Source organism: Crinia signifera, chromosome 5, assembly GCF_055691185.1.
Source record: "Crinia signifera chromosome 5, ASM5569118v1, whole genome shotgun sequence".
NCBI classification, from domain to species: domain Eukaryota; kingdom Metazoa; phylum Chordata; class Amphibia; order Anura; family Myobatrachidae; genus Crinia; species Crinia signifera.
Window position 1 is genome coordinate 95381536 of NC_139221.1, and position 23544 is coordinate 95405079.

The window sequence follows — 23544 nt, forward strand, 5'->3', positions numbered from 1 at the left end:
TGACATACTCTCTCCTCTACCTACTTATAAGGCACTCCATTGTGCCTACACCTCAGCCTCATTTCTCCATCTATATAAGTGCTTCTGCAGTAATTGTGGTGATATAACCTGCAAGCTGTATTCCCACCACCCACTGCATTCCCACCACCCACTCTGATCCTTACCTGATAAACCTACGCAATCTCTCAAGTTGCCCTCCAGCCCCAGTCCTTCACGCCCTGATCATTGTGATATACTAGTATGCCTTCAAAGAGATCTAAAGGCATTCTCCCCTCTTAGTTTATTTCCCTTCTCAGTAACCTGCTTCTGTCCCCATTAAAGCAGTTGGGAAGTCTCTGATTCAAACATCTATGGTGAGCGCCTCGTAATCCTCTCCTCTGGCACCGGAGTTTGATCCTGAATCCGATACCCCTCTCACTGTGAAGACACTCTATCAAGCTCTTGCCACACTTAAAACTGAATTATCACTAGACTTCTCGACCATGTTACGTGAAGTTAAGTCAGATGTCAAGGCTATTGGAGAGTACACTGACCATTTGGAAAGGAATCTGGAAGAATTAATTTCCTCCCACAATTACCTTATTACACCCCATGACCAACAACAAAGTGACCTTGAAACCTTCAAAGACAAGATCGCAGATATGGAGGACCGCTACAGGTGGAACAATATTAAAATTTGTGGAATTCCGGATTCAGTAGCTAACTCTGAACTAGAAGGGTACACCCTCTCATTATTCTACAAGCTTCTGCCGAACTTGGATTGGAAAGAGTTGATGATTGACAGAATCCACCGGCTCCTGAGGCCTCGCTACATCGCCTCATCATTCCCTTGGAACACTCTCTTAAGAGTACACTTCTTCAAGATGAAAGATCGCATCTTGTGGGTGGCTAGAGACATAGCTGGCTCAGATATCCTTGGTGGCTGTCAACTTTTTCCAGATTTCTCCGCTCTCACCCTGGCCAAACGAAGAGTCTTGACCCACATCACTTCAGCTTTGTGCAAACTCCCCTCTGGATTGAAGAAGCATTCACCTCTTCAATCAGAATGGGCTGTTACCTGAACTGTGCCCCTCGGCTGGAGCAGATCCCTCAAACTACAGGGCCTGATATTGACCCAGTTGAACCTTACCTACAACCTTGATACATTCATTGATTTGCTATGATTCGTAAGTCGATGTCTCTCCATGTTCTTGTTTGAATATGAGCTTATACGCTTACTGGTTTGCATCTTGAATATTTCTTTAAATGTTTTATCCGTATTTTCTCCCCTTTTGTCCTCTACATATTGCCTTTCAGTTATGAAAATTTGTTTATTGGATGTTCCTTATTGTTATATTCATGGGTGATGGCGCCAAGCCACAGGGTTTCCCCTCTAGTGCACTACTGCAAGTCCCCCCCTTCCCCTGCAGGAGCCAACCCATCCCTATATACTAGGATGTTTTGGTTTTAGTTTTTCCCCTTTTTTATGTACCTCCCTTTCAATTCCCCCATGTCACCTACTTCCCCGTGTGAGCCGACAGTATCCTAATGCCCTCTACCCGATCTCTACATATTTTATCCGGCATATCATGTGACCTCTATAGCTATTTTCTACCTTCCCCATGATTCAGTTATTATCCCTTAATGTCAATGGATTGAATTCTATCAATAAAAGGAGATTAGCATTAGAGATACTTTACTAAACAGAAGGCGGACATTGTCTCACTTCAAGAGACCCACTTCTCATCCCTACACCCCCCTGTACTCAAAGACCACCAGTAACTTACTAGCTATTTCGCTAATGGTGGGATGGGGTGGCCATACTATTTAAAAACTCTCTCTCCTTCACCCTACACTCCCAGGTAGCAGATAAAAATGGTCGCTATCTCATTTTAATAGGATCTCTAGATGATAAGTTGATTACTTTAGTCTCTGTCTATGCCCCCAATTCAAATCAAATACCCTTTCTCCGTAAAGTATGCATGGCAATTCAGAGAGTCTGTAAAGGACCCCTCCTATTTCTCCCTCGACCTCCCCCCTTACATCCACTTCGGTACTTATGTATTATCTGGACTCCCATGTTAAATGCACCCCATTTTTTCATACCCCTACTATCCAACTACGAGCCACCGTGCCCGAAGCGTGGCGAGCGCAGCGAGCCCCGCGTGGGGACACGGTCTCATAAGAAAACGGGGAGCCCAGATATTACATAAGTACCTCCACTTCTTTAGCATTTCGGAACCTGCTCGTGAAATATGATTTGTATGATATCTGGCGTGTGCATAAACCCTTTGGTCAAGAGTATACTTATCACTCCCCGGTGCACAACACATACTCCATGTCACGAAATGGGTGTGTGGAATCAGTCATGACTGGAGTGGTCAGATGGTGGATTGATGGAGTGGTGCGGATCTCAGGAAGAGAGGCGTGACCAGCCGGAGATGGGTTAACACAAACAGGTTTATTGAAGGAACTCATATAACAGATAATGTAACCAGGATCAATACTTCTTGATTGGACAAATAATAACTAGATGCAAGTTTCTGATAAATAACAAGTAACAAAAGATAGCAGTCCTTTGCAAAAATAAACAAGATGGCAGTCCGTTCAAAATAAACAAGATATGTGCCGGTAGTTCTGGGAGGATAAGGCAATGTTCAGGATTTGAGTTTAGAGAAAAGGATACCTGAAGATTGGACAATTGGCTGACTGAAGATTGGACGATTGGATGACTGAAGATTGGACGATTGGATGACTGAAGATTGGACGGCTGGATGACTGAAGATTGGACGGCTGGATGACTGAAGATTGGACGGCTGGATGACTGAAGATTGGATGGCTGGATGACTGAAGATTGGATGGCTGGATGACTGAAGATTGGATGGTTGAATGATTGAAGATTGGATGGCTGGGATCAGGATATAGCTGAATGACAGGATTACTGGAAGCTTACAGCAGAGACGTAGCACACAATAGCTGGATGCAGCTTGTAGCAGGCAGGTCAGGAAACTGGTATCATGACAGGGTAGCGACTTGGCGTTGACACAGGAACAGGTGACGGAGATAACAGAACTGAAATGGCTGACTTGGCATATAACAAATAACTGAAGAAAACCGAGTATAAACACAGGAACTAGATGAGCAGGAACTGGAGCAGGAATTGGACCATTTGTAAGCCAGACCGTGAGCGCTGGACCAGCCGGACAAGCAGAGCCTCTGGGAGCTGAACACTGAAGACTCACGCAGGGATTCCAGGAAGCAGGTTTGAACTGCACAGAACATCCAGCACATGCAGCAGGAAGACAAGTTGCTGAAGTCAGTTCTGCCTCTGTGAGCAAGATATTTATCCCCCCTGCCTTGTATTGATTGGAGGAAATGACAGAGGGCAATCTGCAATCTGAGGCAGGAATCCAGAATACTTCAGTCTGAACTAAACAGGTGAGCCACATGGAACAGGAGAGCAAAGGGTTACAGGTGATTCCAGCTTCTGCCAGGATTTTCACCAGGTGCAATCAATCAATGAACCAGCAATGCACAGACTGTCTGGCAGCATGAATGGAGACAGGACTGAGTCAGACTGAGACACAGAGCAGAATCACCATACAGGTAAGCTTGACTAAGCAGATCTGTGACACTCCAGCATTGATTATATTCTCTCAGATAAATGGACCCTCCAATTAACTAAATCCAGTGATATCCTCCCTATCACCTGGTCAGACCATGCTCTGATTACCTTTCAATGGGACATACTTTGCCAATTCTCTTCCCCACCCGCCCTTGTAGACTTTCTCCTCACTTATTGCCCAACCCAACATCCAAACAGATTTTTGCAGACTCCATCCAATAGTTCCAACACTGTAATTCACCCGCAGACACATCTATCCTGAACTATTGGTGCTTCTTGAAGGTGGTTACCAAGGGAGTGGCTATCCAGGCAGGAGCTAGGTTAAAAAAATTACACCAACAAAAGATAGCGAACCTTGAATTTAACTTAAAGAATCTGGAAAACAAAAACGAAAATAAACCTTACTGAGGTCAGATCCCAACTCCAGAAACTCATTTTAGCCCGCACACAAGCCACCCTAAATAGACTCAGGCAAAAGTTCTGCTATAGATCAGGTAAAATGCTCAACAGTAGCTGCGTGTCCAACAAGCTAGAAATAGAATCCAATGTTTTAGGACACACTCTAACTCGAAGATTTCCAACCCATCTGCAACATCTAACCAATTCGCCTCCTTCTACTCCCAGCTCTACAACCTCTCTACTGACATTGCCACACCCCAACCTACTCTAACAATGATCAACTCCTTCCTAGCCAATTTAAACCTACCCCCCATTACTGATGAAGAATTAGAAACCCTAAATGCCCCATAGAACCTGGTTGAAATTTACAATACTATTAAATCCCTCCCCAAAATTAAGGCACCTGGCCCTGATGGTTTTATTAATGACTTCTACACTTCCTTCCACGACCTCCTAGTTCCCACACTCCTTAATGTTTATAACGAGATTACTTCCAGTGGCACTATCCCCAGAGAAATGTTAGAAGCCCAAATTATCACTATACCCAAAACTGGAAAAGACCCTTCACTACCGTCCAATCTCCTTATTGAATGGTGATGAAAAAATGTATGCTAAACTCATCGCCTCCTGTTTAAATGCTCTTCTCCCCTCATTGATCCACCCAGACCAAGTGGGATTTCTCCCTGTGAGACAAGCATCAGACCTGTAGGGTTTTTGATCTCGTTGACTCCCTTTCAAAAGACCAGGGCCTTCTCTTGCTATCTTTGGATGTGGAAAAGGCCTACGATTGCCATGCGCGAAGTCTTACTGAAATTTGGCCTGCAAGATCGGATACGCTCCTCTGTACTTGCTCTCTATAGTTCCCCATCTGCTCATGTTTATAGTAATGGCTTTCTATCCAACCTTCTCAATTCACAATGGGACTCGTCTGGGCTGCCCCCTCTCTCCCCTTATTTTTGTGCTAGCGATAGAAACATTAGCAGCTAAGATTCGTGCAGAACCGCACTTCCTGGTTTGGTTCAGCTTCCCACAACCCTTCCCCATCTACATAACATTTTAAATGTATATTCCTTAGTGTCATATTATAAATTAAAAACAACCAAGACCGATGCCCTTACCATTAATCTAGACCATTCTATTGACACTTTACGCTCCCTTTACCATTATAACTGGCAATCCTGTACGATTCCCTACCTACGGGGTTCATATTCCCCCACTACTCCTCAGTTTTTCAGGCTAATATCCCCCCACTCCTAAATTCGATTTCATCCTTATCCAAATCCTAGCTCAACTACTATATATATCCTTGCTGGGCCAGATAGCTGCCTTCAAGATGTCACTACTTCCAAAACTGATGTTCCTCTTTCACACAATTCCCTACACCTTTCCAAAAAAAATCTTGACAAAGCTAACTCTATCATGACGACATATGTATGGGCATCTCGGCCCCCTAGGTTGGCTCATACCAAAATGTGTTTACCTAAGAAGAGTGGAGGCGTAAACCTTTCCAACCTGGCACTGTACCACGAGGCGGCTCTCCTGGCTCAACTTAAGCCTTTCTTCACCCAAACTGATGTTGGAGGTTGGATGGGACTTGAGGAGTTGACCTGCCCCAAGTTTCCTTTGAGAGACCTTTTTTGGCTACATGCTGTTTGGGACAGATTGACCCACACCCTCACCAGCGAATTTCACAACCTGCCCTTAATTTCCCTACATACTGTGGCTTGTATCATTCCCAATTTCAACACGACTAAATGGATCAAAAGGGGAATTAACTCACTTGGAGACTTATTGAATGGCCCTGTCCTTAGCTCTTTCCTAGAGTTACAGCAGCGTTTTTCACTCCCTGACACAGATAGACTACAATATTACCAAATTATCCACTGGTGGAATAGCCTCTCCATCACCTCTGTAGTACTGACACCCAATTTGGTGAGTGTAGTCAATAGGCTTCTCGGAAAGGAACACAAGGGTGAGATCTCTTTCTGGTATAAAATCCTAATAGACCTGATACCCTCCCCTAAGTCCAAAGCTCAAATCCGTTGGGAAGCTGATATTAGACAAGTGCTGCAGGAGCCCCAGTCAAAGAAAATCTTTACCTTCTCATATACAATGTCCAGGTGTTTAAACCATTCTGATATGCATATTAAATTACTACATAGATTATATCTCACACCAGACAGAAAACATACAATATTGCCCTCCTGTTCAAAACTCAGTTGGCACCTCTGCTGTGAGCTTGGCCATCAGTTCCACGTCTTTTGGTCCTGCCCTAATATCACTTAATTTTAGAAAGCAATCTATCCCTCTTACCATTGCCACTCATAGCCCTCCTAAACTGTTTCCCTAACTCAGTTCCCTCCCACCTTCACTACATCCTAGGCCATATCTGCATTGCAGCCCGCGCTGCTCTCGCACAGTGCTGGAAACAAGCAACACCTCCCCCTATCTCAAAGTTGTGAGTAAAATTCACTTGCACTTCTTAATGGAGACAGATTTTCCCCCCAATCACCTTTCTACACAAACCTCCTCAGTCCATTGGGACCCCTGGAGTGTGTGTTCTTTATGGCTGGTGAAGGTGCTAATCTTATAAAACAAAATATGTGCGACCCCTCTCCAGACCCAATTCCCTAGGACTTACTCACTACTTCTCTACCTCCTCTATGTATATTAGCTGTAATTTGTGTATGGGATTAGGCTGTTTTATGCCATGTTAAGATGTTCTGAGACTATGTTACTGTTTTGGTGACAGCTAACCCCCCCATCATATTACATTCCCCCCCCCCCCCCCCCCGTTTTGTTTTGCATAATGTGATTTTTTTGCAATAAAAATCATTTAAGTTAATAATAAAAATAATAAGTATTGTGAAATGGCATTTAGATTTAGTTGTGGCCAGATCATTGACTACTTTAGTGAGTTTTGTCTCTGTGGAATGTTCAATGACTGAATTTGGTTCAATAAGTTGTAGGAGTTAAGAAAGTGTGTGAGGCGAGTGTAGGTAAGACTCTCAATTAGCTTGGAGAGGCATGGGAGCTGAGAGATAGGACAGTAGATAGATAAACAGTTTGGATCAGAATTGTGTTTTTTTTTTAGAATGGGAGTAATAAATGCATGCTTGAACAGAGAAGGGAAGATACCAGTAGAGAGAGAGGTTACAGATTTTAGTTAAGCTTGGGATAAGCACAGGAGACAGAGCATTACTGACTTGTAAGGGTATAGGATCAAGAGGAGAGTTAGTGGAGTAGGAGGATAAGAGTGTTGATACTTCATCTTCCTTGTGGGGTAAAATGAGGAGAAAGTGGCAAAGTGCTCAGGAAAGGAAGTAAGCAAGTCACTGGCTGAAAAAGAGCATGCCATTTCATCTTGGATTTTAGTAATATTTTCCTTGAAGAAGGAAGCAAGCTCTTGCGCACAGATATTAACTGGTGGTGATGGTGAGGGAGGGTAAAGAAGAGATTTAAATGTATTAAAAAGTCACTTGGGGTTAGTGGCATGAGAAGAAATTACAGATTGAAAAAACGTTTGTTTCGCAGTGTCCAGAGCATTATGATAGGAGTGGTCATAAGGTTGTTATTCGAGAGAGGGAATGGAGAGTAAGTGAATTCAGAAACAGAGCATAGCCTAGTGAATACAAGATTAAAGCAGTGGCCCTCCTTGTGAGTAGAGGAATCAGACCATTGGGTGAGGCCAAGAGAGGTGGTAAGAGAGGGGAGTTTAGAGGCATGCGAAGAAAGTGGGCTGTCAATAGCGATATTGAAATCACCCATGATGATAGTGGAGATGTCAGAAGATAAGAAGTGTGGGAGCCAGGCAGAGAAATCTTCCAGAAATTGATGTTTGGGAAGCCCAGGTGTGCGATAGATACCTGCAACATGCAGAGAGAAAGGGGTGAAAACCCTGATAGAGTGAACTTCAAATGGTGTGAGTGATGGAACCAGTAGTAGGTCTGTGTATGTGCACAACTGGGACAGTAATTTATCTACCCACCTCATTTACTGTTACCAGGCCTGGTAACTAACAGGTGGATGATTGTAAATACACATTTTAATAAACAATTATTAAACATAACATAAACCATTAACCATAAAATGCACAGTTTTAAAAGATAAATCATTAATTACTAATAAAAAGACAAAATTTGTGAACTCACAGTAGGAACTTCATGCAATGTTATATGGCTGTAAATGCAGCTTGCTCATTGCTATTTTTATCTGGACAGAAACTCATGCATGGTTAATATCACCTGCAGAACAGCAACATGCAGTCCATCAGAAATAGATTGATACCCAGTAGGTCACCAATTGAGGTTGAAGTCCTGGATTATAGCATTTGCGGGGTATTCAGGAAACACTCCTCTATAGGTGAATGATGTCCCACATCCAGATGGTTGTATATCCACATGATACAAAACTTTTGAAATGATCTGTGTAGATTGGAGTCCAGATGTTGGTTTATTAAATCTAGGGAACCCCTATTTGTTTGGCTCCGTGATTTTATGAAACCAGGACCGGCTCTTTGAGCCCGGGGCTGGTTATGCTTAAGAGGGCCCCACGCCATTTTTTTTTTACATTTTTGTTTTAACTCTTTTTTTACACCAGAACCATGCACAGATCACAATGATCAGTGCATGTTTCTGACAAATTCGCCAGTCAGAACCTGGTCTATTTGTTTTTGCGATTTTTAGTAACCGTAACTAAAAATCGCATCCCATTAAATAGACGATTTGTATGCTTTTTAATGGGAAAACATCTGAATGCGATTTTTAGTTTTACTAAAAACCTTACCTTTAAAATGTGCGAATTTGAATCCAAAAACGAGATTTTTTTTACCGCAAATCACACCCTATAGCAATATACAATAGTGCCACCCTGGCGAAAAACACATATAAAACACACTTACACAAACACAATGTTTGAAGTTGTGCGTGGGTCACTTTAAATGAATTTTTAGCGACCTTGAGATTGAATGAAAGAAAAACAGACCATTGTGCAAATATAGTTTCACACTTTGAGCAAATCCAATAGTAAAGGAATGCACTCACAAACGATGAGTTGTAACAGGTATATAAGATGGTCTTTTATTCTTCACACAGCGATCCACACAGATTCTGAGGAACTCAAAAAACAATCTCTAGTGCAACATTGTTTGTCAGAATAAAAAATTTACATTTATTGGACAAACTCACATGTTAAAAGGAATAAAATCGCATATCACCCACACTGGGGTACAAGGATCCTCCAAAGGATGGATGTGCATCAAGCAGGTTTTCTTTCTTATCCAATCCACAGGGGTCCGTTCGGCAGCAGTGGTATGCTTAAACGCGTTTTCAGGCTTAACAGCCCTTCATCAGAAGCATATCCAAGCGTGTCGAGCGGGGCCCTTTTTAAACCCCACCACATACATACAAATTGATCACAGCTGTGCGCGATCATGTCTCACAATCTGGAAGTCGGGGAACGCTACAGCGGAAGTGATGCTTGAATCCACAAAGCATCTTGGGGACTGTAGTCCATTCGGCGCACATCGTGCAACGGAAGTCAATGTCCGCTCCAACGGAAGATGACGCTCAGTTCCACAATGCCTCCCGGGATATGTAGTTTTTTTCATAGGTATACGTCCATAGTGACACATGTGTCCGCTCCATGGAACGCATTTCCGGGAGCGTTCTTTTAATATGCTTGGAACGCACATCCATTTTTATTTTTTTATATAAAACGGAATCAGGTCCAACATATGCATAAAATAAAGAATAAAACAATGAATTAGGTACTTAATAAAATATATATAAAAATCTATAAAAAGGATGAGAGAGAAATAGACTGAAACTGAATGGACAAAACACTATTTTCAAAGAAACCACTTTAATTCAAAATCGCCATTCAAGCCTGCTGGTACTAATGTTTTTAATTTATGGATCCATGACATTTCTGCTTTGGCTAAGCGAATGTCTATGTTGTTGGATTTCCAATTGGGGTTAATTTGTTGAATCCCCCAAAATGATTTAATATGGCATGGATTCGAATGGTGCATTTTTGTAAAGTGGGCTGAAACAGTGTGTCCCTCCAGATTCTTTCTAATATTGTAAATGTGTTCTGCTGTCCTGGTTTTCAAGCATCTAGATGTCTTCCCTATATATACCAGGTTGCAAGAACACTCAAGTGCGTAAACAACATTCTTAGAATTACAGGTCAGGAATTCTCTTATGGGATATTTTGTCCCTTTTACTTCAAATTCTTTTATTTTGCTAGGACCTTTGGTGGTCTTACACATTAAGCAAAGGCCACAGCGGTGGAATCCCTGACTACGTATGCTGTTTCTTTTGGGCACATCAAGGGCACTCCTAACAAGAGAATCTTTTATGGTGGTTGATCTTCTATAAATGAACCTGGGTTTATTCGGAAGGTAAGTTCCAAGAATGGGGTCATTTTTTTAAATTTTCCAGTTCTTTTTGAAAATATTCTCTATTTCCTTATGTTGGTAATGGAATTTAGAGATAAAAGACCACTGATGTTCATTATTTTGGTTTTTATTCTTTTCTTTTACTTCTTTCCCAAAAAGTTCATTTCGATTTAAAGTGTTCACCCTGGATCTGGCTAAATCTAGGTTATCCTGGGTGTAACCTTTCTCGAGGAATCGAGTATTCATTTCCTCCATTTGTTCATTACAGACAGTGGATTCTGTACAGTTCCTCTTAACCCGTAGAAACTGACTGAAAGGGATACTACTCAGCCAGTTACCATGATGTTGGCTGGTAATTTCAATCAAACTATTTGAGTCAGTTTTTTTCCTGAATACTTTTGTATTCAGCTGCCCTTCTTTAATATATAGACACAGATCCAGGAAGAACACCTCTTCTTTACTTTTAAAAAAGGTCAATTTTATATTCATATCATTAGTGTTCAGGGAGTTGCAGAAGTGGTCTAGATCTTGATCACTTCCCTCCCATACAAAAACGATGTCATCGATAAAGCGCCTCCAGAGCACCAGGTCTGACCCCAGCTCCCCTCCATGCCATACGGTATTTGATTCCCAATATGACATGAAGAGGTTTGCATAGCTGGGGGCAAACCTGGTGCCCATGGCGGTACCCACCCGCTGTAGATAGAAATGGCCGTTGAAATAAAAATAGTTGTTGCGCAAAATAAACCTAATGCCCTCAATAATGAATTCCTTCAATTTTTCAGAGTAGTCAGTTTTACTTAAGAAATATGAGACTGCCTCCACACCCTTATCTTCTTGAATGATCGTATATAACGAGGAGACGTCTGCTGTTATCATGGTATAATTGTCTTTCCACTGTAAATTATCCAATAATTGAAGTACATTAGTAGTATCTTTTAAGTAGGCTTTTGTATTTTTAACAATAGGCTGGAGGTAATGGTCTATTATGGCAGACAATCTCTAGTGCAACATTGTTTGTCAGAATAAAAAATTTACATTTATTGGACAAACTCACATGTTAATATCAAAGTCAGAATATGACTATATCAATATACCATATCCGGCAACACCAACTATATATGTTCTTCCTAAAGTCCATAAGGACCCCCTCCACCCACCTGGTAGACCCATTATATCAGGGTCAAATAGTATAACATCAAATTTGTCTGCCATAATAGACCATTACCTCCAGCCTATTGTTAAAAATACAAAAGCCTACTTAAAAGATACTACTAATGTACTTCAATTATTGGATAATTTACAGTGGAAAGACAATTATACCATGATAACAGCAGACGTCTCCTCGTTATATACGATCATTCAAGAAGATAAGGGTGTGGAGGCAGTCTCATATTTCTTAAGTAAAACTGACTACTCTGAAAAATTGAAGGAATTCATTATTGAGGGCATTAGGTTTATTTTGCGCAACAACTATTTTTATTTCAACGGCCATTTCTATCTACAGCGGGTGGGTACCGCCATGGGCACCAGGTTTGCCCCCAGCTATGCAAACCTCTTCATGTCATATTGGGAATCAAATACCGTATGGCATGGAGGGGAGCTGGGGTCAGACCTGGTGCTCTGGAGGCGCTTTATCGATGACATCGTTTTTGTATGGGAGGGAAGTGATCAAGATCTAGACCACTTCTGCAACTCCCTGAACACTAATGATATGAATATAAAATTGACCTTTTTTAAAAGTAAAGAAGAGGTGTTCTTCCTGGATCTGTGTCTATATATTAAAGAAGGGCAGCTGAATACAAAAGTATTCAGAAAAAAAACTGACTCAAATAGTTTGATTGAAATTACCAGCCAACATCATGGTAACTGGCTGAGTAGTATCCCTTTCAGTCAGTTTCTACGGGTTAAGAGGAACTGTACAGAATCCACTGTCTGTAATGAACAAATGGAGGAAATGAATACTCGATTCCTCGAGAAAGGTTACACCCAGGATAACCTAGATTTAGCCAGATCCAGGGTGAACACTTTAAATCGAAATGAACTTATTGGGAAAGAAGTAAAAGAAAAGAATAAAAACCAAAATAATGAACATCAGTGGTCTTTTATCTCTAAATTCCATTACCAACATAAGGAAATAGAGAATATTTTCAAAAAGAACTGGAAAATTTAAAAAAATGACCCCATTCTTGGAACTTACCTTCCGAATAAACCCAGGTTCATTTATAGAAGATCAACCACCATAAAAGATTCTCTTGTTAGGAGTGCCCTTGATGTGCCCAAAAGAAACAGCATACGTAGTCAGGGATTCCACCGCTGTGGCCTTTGCTTAATGTGTAAGACCACCAAAGGTCCTAGCAAAATAAAAGAATTTGAAGTAAAAGGGACAAAATATCCCATAAGAGAATTCCTGACCTGTAATTCTAAGAATGTTGTTTACGCACTTGAGTGTTCTTGCAACCTGGTATATATAGGGAAGACATCTAGATGCTTGAAAACCAGGACAGCAGAACACATTTACAATATTAGAAAGAATCTGGAGGGACACACTGTTTCAGCCCACTTTACAAAAATGCACCATTCGAATCCATGCCATATTAAATCATTTTGGGGGATTCAACAAATTAACCCCAATTGGAAATCCAACAACATAGACATTCGCTTAGCCAAAGCAGAAATGTCATGGATCCATAAATTAAAAACATTAGTACCAGCAGGCTTGAATGGCGATTTTGAATTAAAGTGGTTTCTTTGAAAATAGTGTTTTGTCCATTCAGTTTCAGTCTATTTCTCTCTCATCCTTTTTATAGATTTTTATATATATTTTATTAAGTACCTAATTCATTGTTTTATTCTTTATTTTATGCATATGTTGGACCTGATTCCGTTTTATATAAAAAAATAAAAATGGATGTGCGTTCCAAGCATATTAAAAGAACGCTCCCGGAAATGCGTTCCATGGAGCGGACACATGTGTCACTATGGACGTATACCTATGAAAAAAACTACATATCCCGGGAGGCATTGTGGAACTGAGCGTCATCTTCCGTTGGAGCGGACATTGACTTCCGTTGCACGATGTGCGCCGAATGGACTACAGTCCCCAAGATGCTTTGTGGATTCAAGCATCACTTCCGCTGTAGCGTTCCCCGACTTCCAGATTGTGAGACATGATCGCGCACAGCTGTGATCAATTTGTATGTATGTGGTGGGGTTTAAAAAGGGCCCCGCTCGACACGCTTGGATATGCTTCTGATGAAGGGCTGTTAAGCCTGAAAACGCGTTTAAGCATACCACTGCTGCCGAACGGACCCCTGTGGATTGGATAAGAAAGAAAACCTGCTTGATGCACATCCATCCTTTGGAGGATCCTTGTACCCCAGTGTGGGTGATATGCGATTTTATTCCTTTTAACATGTGAGTTTGTCCAATAAATGTAAATTTTTTATTCTGACAAACAATGTTGCACTAGAGATTGTTTTTTGAGTTCCTCAGAATCTGTGTGGATCGCTGTGTGAAGAATAAAAGACCATCTTATATACCTGTTACAACTCATCGTTTGTGAGTGCATTCCTTTACTATTGGATTTGCTCAAAGTGTGAAACTATATTTGCACAATGGTCTGTTTTTCTTTCATTCAATCTCAAGGTCGCTAAAAATTCATTTAAAGTGACCCACGCACAACTTCAAACATTGTGTTTGTGTAAGTGTGTTTTATATGTGTTTTTCGCCAGGGTGGCACTATTGTATATTGCTATAGAATCCCACGAACCTTTTTGGTGAAAGGCTCATTTTTTTGTGTTTACCTAGGCTGAAAAATACTAAGTGCGCTATAGATTAACAAAAAACTCTACTATTGTCTGTATCGCAAATCACACCCTACAAAATATGCGCTTTTCAGAAAAAGACCGAAAATGGCTGTTTTTGCGGAAAAAAAAATCCCCAAAAGAAAAAAATCGCACCTTATTAAATTTCACCCAAAATTCACAATTGTGACCATGAAAATTATCAGGGATTTTTTTCTCCCGCTAAAGTCAGTCACTTTGCACTAGGGCAGGCTCGTACTCTTTTTTATATGCTAAAGTATATTAATGAACCACTCTAAGACATCCTGACATAATTTTAACTAGATCAGAGCTTCTTCATACAGTACGTTTCGTTATTTTCATCTAAAAAAGGAACTTTAGGTCTCTTGCCAGAACAGAAGATGTTGACTCAGATCAAAATGCTTTTGCACGTTTCTTATTCAGGTCAAGATACAACTTTTCCACACTAGCCGATTTTGAATATCTCAATTTCAACTTTTTCACTCCGCCCTAATGGCCATCTCTCTGTAAACCATTGGTATTACTTTGACCCAACAGTGTTAAATAAAATGAATAAGGCCCAAACTATCATTCAGGAATTTCAGCTTCATGGTGTCCAGACAGAAAATCCATCTGGACTCATGCTGTAATAATTGTTTGGGGTGGTTACCCTATGCAGTGTCAGAGAAACATGGTCTATTATTTTATATTTTAGTGCGCCCATACCTTCTGTTGGCGAAGTGCTGCTCCTCAGGTTAGTAACTATTCCCTTCTAGTAATGGGGCATTCTGGTTTTAAATTGGCATTCTGTTTTACCTATATCAGTGGTTCCCAACCCTGATCCTCAAGTTCCCCCAAAAGTGCATGTTTTCCAGGTCTCCACACAGAATCACAAGTGACATAATTAGCTCCATCTGTGGATCTTTTAAAATGTGTCTGAATAATGAGTGCACCTGCTGGGTGACCTGGAAAACGTGCATTGTTGGGGGTACTTGAGGACCAGGGATGGGAACCACTGACCTATATAATAGATGACATGGGCAATAGATGATATGTATAACAAATTTAGAACTGTGACACAGGGGCCAACGGATTTTATATTGTTTGCCTGTGTAACATAGTTACATAGGAATTTAATTATATTTGAAATGGTGATATTAAATACTGTTCATGTTATAATGCAGTAAATATTACCTGCAGTAGTCCTCAATGCAAGAAATGTCCTACAACTATGGACTCTCTGCTACGTTCTCCCATTGTGATAGTCTACCCCAAGCACAATCTTTGTTATAGGTTTGAAAAACTAGAAGTTGTACATCATCATCTAGAAACACCATAATGTTAATAAATTCCTCACCCTGAGGATTCTTCTGCAATATGTATAATGCAATTTCATAGAAAAAATGGATGTGCTAATTCATATCTTAAGGAATCCAAGTAGAAAGCAACTCAAGTGCAGTAGGCATCTATCATTATTTGTAAATAAATTGCAGAATGGAATCAGATCACTCCCATCCAATAGATTTTTTTTCCTGTTTCTCTTTCCCTAGTAAAATGTTTTATTGGCAGTTTCTGAATTTCATTATTAAATTCAGTACTACAGTACTTGCATTATGTTGTATTGTTGAGAATTCACATGAGCATTTGATGTGACATATTTCACTTCTTCGAGTGAATTTGTGTGTTTGATGGCAATACAAAAATATTGACTTATATTATAATGCAGCCAAAAATGTGATCATTTCTGCCTGTAGCATTTGAAAACATGTATACCAGCCATACTTGGTTACTCCCCAGAAATGTACAGGAGCTCTTCAAGTTTCAAGAAGTTTTATGAACTCTGAGGATAGTTAGCCAAGGTTGCTGACAAGATTCACAAAAAAATGCAAAATGCAGCATTGCAGAGCAGAGATTGTGCCATCGTAGCAAAATCATGTTGCGATGTCTCTAAAAGGATGAAAGTATGTCACCAGTTAATAGGAATCGCCAGTTCATTTCTATACATACAGCACAGTAAATAGGTAACGGTACAAATGACAAATAAGGAGCAAAAAATTTTGTGCCAGTCAGTGGGGTTGATCCTTTTAACCCCGATGTGTGCGGATGATCACGACATCGGGTGCACTTTACGGCGGGCCATAATCATTAAAAAGTGCTCGCTCCATAGGGGTGTGAGCAGTTTTCAATGAATTTGACCCCGCGAAGGGTGCGAACTAGGCTTAATTTGGGTGCCATTTTCAGCATGAAAACTGAATCCGAACAGCAACTCGCACCCTTTGGGGTTAATAGGATCGACCCCGGAGTGTTAAACATATACATTGAGTGGTGTCACATCATATTCCCCCAGTAAAAACCAGGAAATGATTACCAGTTGGACTGTAAATGTGCATACACGCTTGACGATTGGCTCCTTGAGTGATATCTTTTAACTAGTAAGTCCTGTCAAAGCAAAAGCTTTGAAAGCTAGTCTGCTACCGTCTGTGTTTGTGCATGTGAGAGAAAGAGATGTAGTTTCACTCTCTGCCAGTAGATGACAGTGTTTCCGAAACTTACAGACACTAGACATATATATATATATATATATATATATATATATATATATATATATATATATATATAAACACACAATTGTGGTATGGCGCCTAAATTATGTTAGTTTCAAGTCCATAAATGGTGTTTATCCAAATTGACATTCAATGAAACTGCTGTTATTCTCCAGATATTGTTTTATTGTTTCTTAGAAGTTCACAGGAAACAGGTAAAAAACTCCGGATGACTCAGCGTAGGTAAGCTTATTTAATGCAGTTACCTGTTTATCACATTGTTAATGTTTTTTCCATTGCACCAGTCTTGACAAAAATGTCGTTAGGACATTGAAACGTTGACTTTCACAGTGCAATGTGATTGTTCATTCGTACTTGTTTATTGCTACAGTATTAAACTCTTTTTACAAAGACCCTTGGAGTGACGCCATTCATCCCCCACACTACCTTATCGTTGTGGAAGGCACCCAGGGCATTTGAGTTTGTTGTTTGGAGTGCCAGCTCGTCCCTACAACTTATATATATATATATATATATATATATATATATATATATATATATATATATATATATATATATATATATATAGATGACTAAGTTTACAATGTCAGTGATGATATAGTGCACACACACAAAAGAATATTATTAACAATACCATTCAGTGTCATCACAAAGTCTCCACTCAGAACGTGTAGTCATTTACAATGTGTCAAATTGAGCTGCATGTATAGACAATGGGGGGGGGGGGGCATATTAATGACCAACACGAGCAGACAAAGTTCATCGTTGGTTGCATACACACTGGACAATAGCTAAGAAATAGTGAAAGAACCTGCGTTTTAAACAAAGGGTGCAGCCTTATCATAAAAGATAGTCACCAAGGGCCTTATTTTGGTTCACTCTTTCTGACAAAATCCTTCTTAGATGGACAAAACCATGTGCACTGCAGGGGGGCAGATGTAAAATGTGCAGAGAGAATTAGATTTGGGTGAGTTATTTTGTTTCTGTGAAGGGAAAATACTGGCTGCTTTATTTTTACACTGCAATATAGATCTCACTTTGAAGTAAAACCCCACCCAAATCTAATTATATCTGCACAAGTTACATCTGCCCCACCTGCAGTGCACATGGTTTTGCCCATCTAAGAAGGATTTTGTCAGAAAGAGTGAACTAAAATAAGGCCCCAAAACTACCCAACAATAGTAGATACAAGTAAAAAAGTCTGATAGGGCGCTCCCACTTGAGATATGGATGTTTGAAAGATATCACTCAGAAGGGCCTCGATGAACAATATCGTTCAATATACTGTATCGTCCAATTTGTACGCACCTTACGTTTTTTTGCTAAATTATATACATGAGGCATTATTTGATGATTGGCTTCTTTATTTTCTTGTGATATGGTTTGCTGAGTCTTCAGTAAGTGTTATATATACTGTATGGTACATATATAGTGGACTGAGAGCAATTTGTTCATTTCTGCAGTGACAGGGTGACTGCGGTTCTGCAGCATTTCACTGTCACCCATATTGATTTGCCCATCTCTAATTACCAAATGTGCTCTTTCAAGCAAATCAATTAAAGAATAATTAATAATGTATTATATTGACATACAGTTACTAAATGTGTAGCTTGCATTCAATTCAGTTACAAATGTATTTTCTAATTTAGTATAGCAGAAATCCCCTCATTAAAGCATAAAAGATTCCCTCTCATTGAAAGCATCCACTAAGCAGATATGATAATGGGCAAAGTGCTTTCATCAAAAATGTGTCATCGCAGTTAAAACACTTACAATGGCAAATTTATCAAATGTAGAACCAGCCACCTCCAACTCTTTTCTTGATATATCATTATCATTATAACTATTGTTGTTGCTATTTTACAAGGTGTCACAATATTCTGTAGTAGCACAAAGTGGGAATTATACACTATGGGGGAAATTTACCAAGATGTGTATTCTACTTCACATGTGCTATGGGCAACCAATCAGATCCTGTCTACTATATTCTAGAGGGTGCTAAATAAATAAGTAGATTCTGAATGGTTGCCCATAGCAACATCACTTGTGAAGTAGAATACGCATCTTAGTAAATTTCCCCCTATATATGAAACAGTTGAACACCAAGCCCTGTACTGGTATACCTAACAAGAACATTGGATACACATTGGATAACCTACAGGATAATGGTTTGGTACTATGGAGAGAGTGATAATCTCCCCTCCTCATATACAATTAGTGGGGATTTATCAAAACTTTGAGAGATAAAGTGTAGAGAGATAAAGTACCTGCCAATCAGCTCCTAACTATGGCAGTGGAGCAGACATATTAACAGGCTGTGGAGCAGACATATTAAGCCTGGAGAACTGATAAAGTGAAAGGTGATAACACAGCACCCAATCAGCCCCAGCTGGAGCCCAAGCCTCTCCTGTCCATGCAGTGCCTGGTTTGCCTCTCTGTCCTCTGGCTCACACAAGGGGCTGGGAAACATACAGAGAAGGGAGGGGGCAGAGTGGGGGACATACAGTGAAGGAGGGTCAGGCTGGGGGACATACAATGAATGGAGGCAGTGATGGCCATTCAGAGAAGGGGGAGCAGGGGCAGGCTTGGGGACATACAATGAATGGAGGCACTGATGGACATTAAGGGAAGGGGGCAGGCTGGGGGACAGAGTGAATGGGTGCAGAGTGGGGAACTTACAGTGAATGGGGACATACAGTGAAGGAGAGGCAGAGTGGGGGACCATTCTGATGTGATTAATGATTCAAAAAATTTCATGGTCGGCCCCCACACATTGACACTTCACCAAATCTGGTCCTCGTCGCAAAAAGTTTGGACACCCCTGCTGTACATCTATGAATTATCCACATTTTTATATATAGCAATAAAACCACTTTTTGACATATTTGCAAACCCTGTCGAGTGCCGCTGCTTGCTAGCTACAGTTTCCTGCATCCACCTTCCGGAGGGCACCCAGGTCGCTGACAGAAAAGAGGTCGAGTGCCGGACTGACTTTGATATATATATATATATATATATATATATATATATATATATATATATATATATATATATATGTAGACACCAAAATATAGAGAGCGCTGAATTATGTTCCACCACCTGGTTGAAATGTGACTTTACACAGCATATAATAATGTATACAACTTTAGATTATACAACAACCCTGGCACCTGCACACCCTCTACCCGCAGCCCACATCCTGATGAAATGGCCGGTTGGGCCATGAAACGTCGATGACCTTTGGAGCACCTGTAATGTGTTTTTTTTACTAAAGATTTCTACTACTACTGGAGAGTGCCGACTCTGATTTTTTGCTCACGCAGAACATCTCCCTTGGATATTGACTTTGTCAGTAAGGCACCCCCACAGCTGATATCCTTCCTCCAGAGTGCCAAAGCTCTTTGCATTTATTCATTCATTTATTTATATATATATATATATATATATATATGTAGACACCAAAATATAGAGAGCGCTGAATTATGTTCCACCACCTGGTTGAAATGTGACTTTACACAGCATATAATAATGTATACAACTTTAGATTATACAACAATCTTTTATTAAAAAGTTTTTCCTTTTAAAATTTCATCGAAGCATTCGTTCACTTCTTTCGAGACGCCAAAAAAATTCCAACGCGTTTCGCCTTCATCTGGGTTTTTTTTTAAGGTGTACATGGAACGAACAATACCAGTATAGATTCAATCACTGGTGGAAGTGACGCTTTTTAGTAAAACTTTCCACAATAGTGGTTAAATAGTGGCAAAAGCCCAGGAAATAGGTCTTTAAATTTTTCGCAACTTTTCACACAATTTAGTGGACGGATCTTTTCTAATGTTAGCAGGGATCCGATATCAGAATATCAAGTGCCAGTACCTTGAGGAGACTTCTACCCAGCAAGACTTCCATCAAACTGCTCTATATCTCTTATATATTTGGCTACATCTGTCACTCAAAGTGTGTCTGGAGCTGTAACGCTGGGTGGAGCCTCTGACTCACATGACTGACTCACATGACAAGAGAACCAGCCCAGTGAGACCACAGACAGTGCCAGACAACCTCTGCCTCTCCATGTTACACAGCAAAGACACAGCTACTCACCAGACACACCAGGTGAGCGCCCCACACCACCATACCTCCCAACATGACCCTCTCCAGGAGGGACAGAATGCTCTGTTTATGGACTTCCATCTTAATTTATGATTGTCATCACCTGTTTTAAACAGGGTAATTGATAAGAAAGGTGTTTAAGCACAGGTGAAGGTAATCCATAAATTAAGAAGAAAGTCCAGAAACAGAGCAATGTGTCCCTCCTGGAGAGGGTCATGTCCCCCCCCCCCCCCCCCATTCACGGCATCCCCACGATTAAATGGCACATGCAAAACACTGACATGTCTATGGTCGGCAATGAAAAAGGTTGACCAGATTTATTTTTCACTTTTTCAATGTTTTCATATTCATTCTCATGTGTCGACATGGACACCAATGAAGTGCCACACTTATGTCAACATTTACATGTGTTGACCTTTCTGTGTTGATTTTTTCTTGTGGCGATTCGCAGCACCCCCCGCGACCCCCCTCCCGCGATTTGCAGCACACCCCCCGAAATTCGCGGCACCCCCTGTGACTCCCGCGATTCACGGCCCCACCCCGTGACACCCCCCCTCCTGCGATTTGCGGCACCCCGCGACCCCCCCTCCCACGATTCGCGCCAACTCCCCAGGCCCCCTCTTCCGCGGTTCACGGTGCCCCCCACGACCCCCCCTACCGTGATTCCCCACCCCTGACCCCCCCTCCTGTCATTACGGCAACCCACACACCCCCCGCGACCCCCCCCTCCCGCAATTCACGGCATCCACCCACGACCCCTTCTCCCGTGATTTGCGGACACCCCTCACCTCCTCCCTCCCCCCCACCCCCGCGCGCGATTCACGGCAACCCCAGGATTAAATGGCACATGCAAAACACTGGCACGGCTATGGTCGACAATGAAAAAGGTTGACATGAGTTTTTGAAGATTTATTTTTCTTTTTTTGAATGTTTTCATATTCATTCTCATGTGTCGACATGAAGTGCCACACTTATGTCAACATTTACATGTGTTGAACTTCCTGCGTTGATTTTTTCTTGTAGCAATTTTTTTCCAGTGACAACTATGAACTATGTGCACGTCAACCTACACATCATCAACCAATTCTTTGTTTAATATATAACACTTGTTCTGTTTTACTGTAGGTGTTTAAGTCAGACCTTTTACTGCTACTATTACTGTTTATGTAAATGCATTCTGATGTGGGGGTGCCTTACTGACAAAGTCAATATACAGGGGAGATCTGCGTGAGCAAAAAATCAGAGTCGGCACTCTCCAGTAAAGGTATAAATCTTTAGTAAAAGGAATACATCACAAGTGCTCCAAAGATCATCAACGTTTCATGGCCCAACCGGCCATTTCTTCAGGATGTGGGCTGCGGGTAGACGGTGTGCAGGTGCCAGGGTGGTGTGCTGTGTGTGCAGTCTTACCTGACTTAAGTAGTGGGTCCCCGGAATGTGAGTGCTGTCAGCTGCTGCTCCGTTTCGCGCCACTGTCCGATCAGCGTGTGTCGCGCTTCCGGGTTGCGTCGCGTCATCACGTCCCCGTCAGATGGATTACACTGGCTTCCAGGTTCTGTGACACGCAACCGCTTCCCTGGTGCGGTTCACGCGGCGTCATTCTGTAGGCGGGGCGGCTGTCAGCTTCTGCAGTACAGGAGAGAACGCAAGGAGTTGTAAACAAAACTCTGTAGGTCCTTGCTAAAAGTGCATCAAACTAATATATTACGGTGCAAGATATATAACTAAACATAGGTGGTGGGGATCCTCTGTGGTGTAAAAGAAACAAGTGTCTTATAAGTGAATCCGGTGACAAAAACCTAAAATGGAGTGACATAAGCGGCAACTTAAAGAGATATACATGGTGGAAAGAGGAACAGTGTGAACTGTAGAGGGTAAAGATAAACTGAGCATTGCTAGAATCGACATAACACCCTGGTGTAAAAAATTGTAATAAGACACAAGAACAGGAATGAAGTAGGGGCAGACATACATAAAGAGATACTGCCATTATACATGCATGCTAATTAAGGGGAGTGTGCCAAGAGTAATGTGCACATTGAACCCTATAGTATAAACTTAGTCCGCCACCACTGTGTAAGGCAAGCCAAATGGAGGGAAAGAAATGGAGAGATAAAATAGATGCATTTCATAAAAATACATTGAAAGAAAACTTCTCATTTAATCCTCCTGGTGCTACAGTGTTCAAGGTAATCCCCTTAATTAGCATGCATGTATAATGGCAGTATCTCTTTATGTATGTCTGCCCCTACTTCATTCCTGTTCTTGTGTCTTATTACAATTTTTTACACCAGGGTGTTATGTCGATTCTAGCAATGCTCAGTTTATCTTTACCCTCTACAGTTCACACTGTTCCTCTTTCCACCATGTATATCTCTTTAAATTGCCGCTTATGTCACTCCATTTTAGGTTTTTGTCACCGGATTCACTTATAAGACACTTGTTTCTTTTACACCACAGAGGATCCCCACCACCTATGTTTAGTTATATATCTTGCACCGTAATATATTAGTTTGATGCACTTTTAGCAAGGACCTACAGAGTTTTGTTTACAACTCCTTGCGTTCTCTCCTGTACTGCAGAAGCTGACAGCCGCCCCGCCTACAGAATGACGCCGCGTGAACCGCACCAGGGAAGCGGTTGCGTGTCACAGAACCCGGA

The 23544-nt window shown here is 41.1% G+C and overlaps 1 long non-coding RNA gene across 1 annotated transcript in view; it reads right to left on the reverse strand.

Annotated features, from left to right (window-relative positions):
- Window positions 1–2479: 2479 nt before the first annotated feature.
- LOC146079507 (uncharacterized) overlaps window positions 2480–23544 on the reverse strand; it is a 33718-nt gene continuing 12653 nt past the window's right edge. Inside the window, exon 3 of the long non-coding RNA XR_014474575.1 lies at window positions 2480–3979. This is a non-coding gene — a long non-coding RNA (uncharacterized LOC146079507). The remainder of the gene's footprint in view (window positions 3980–23544) is intronic.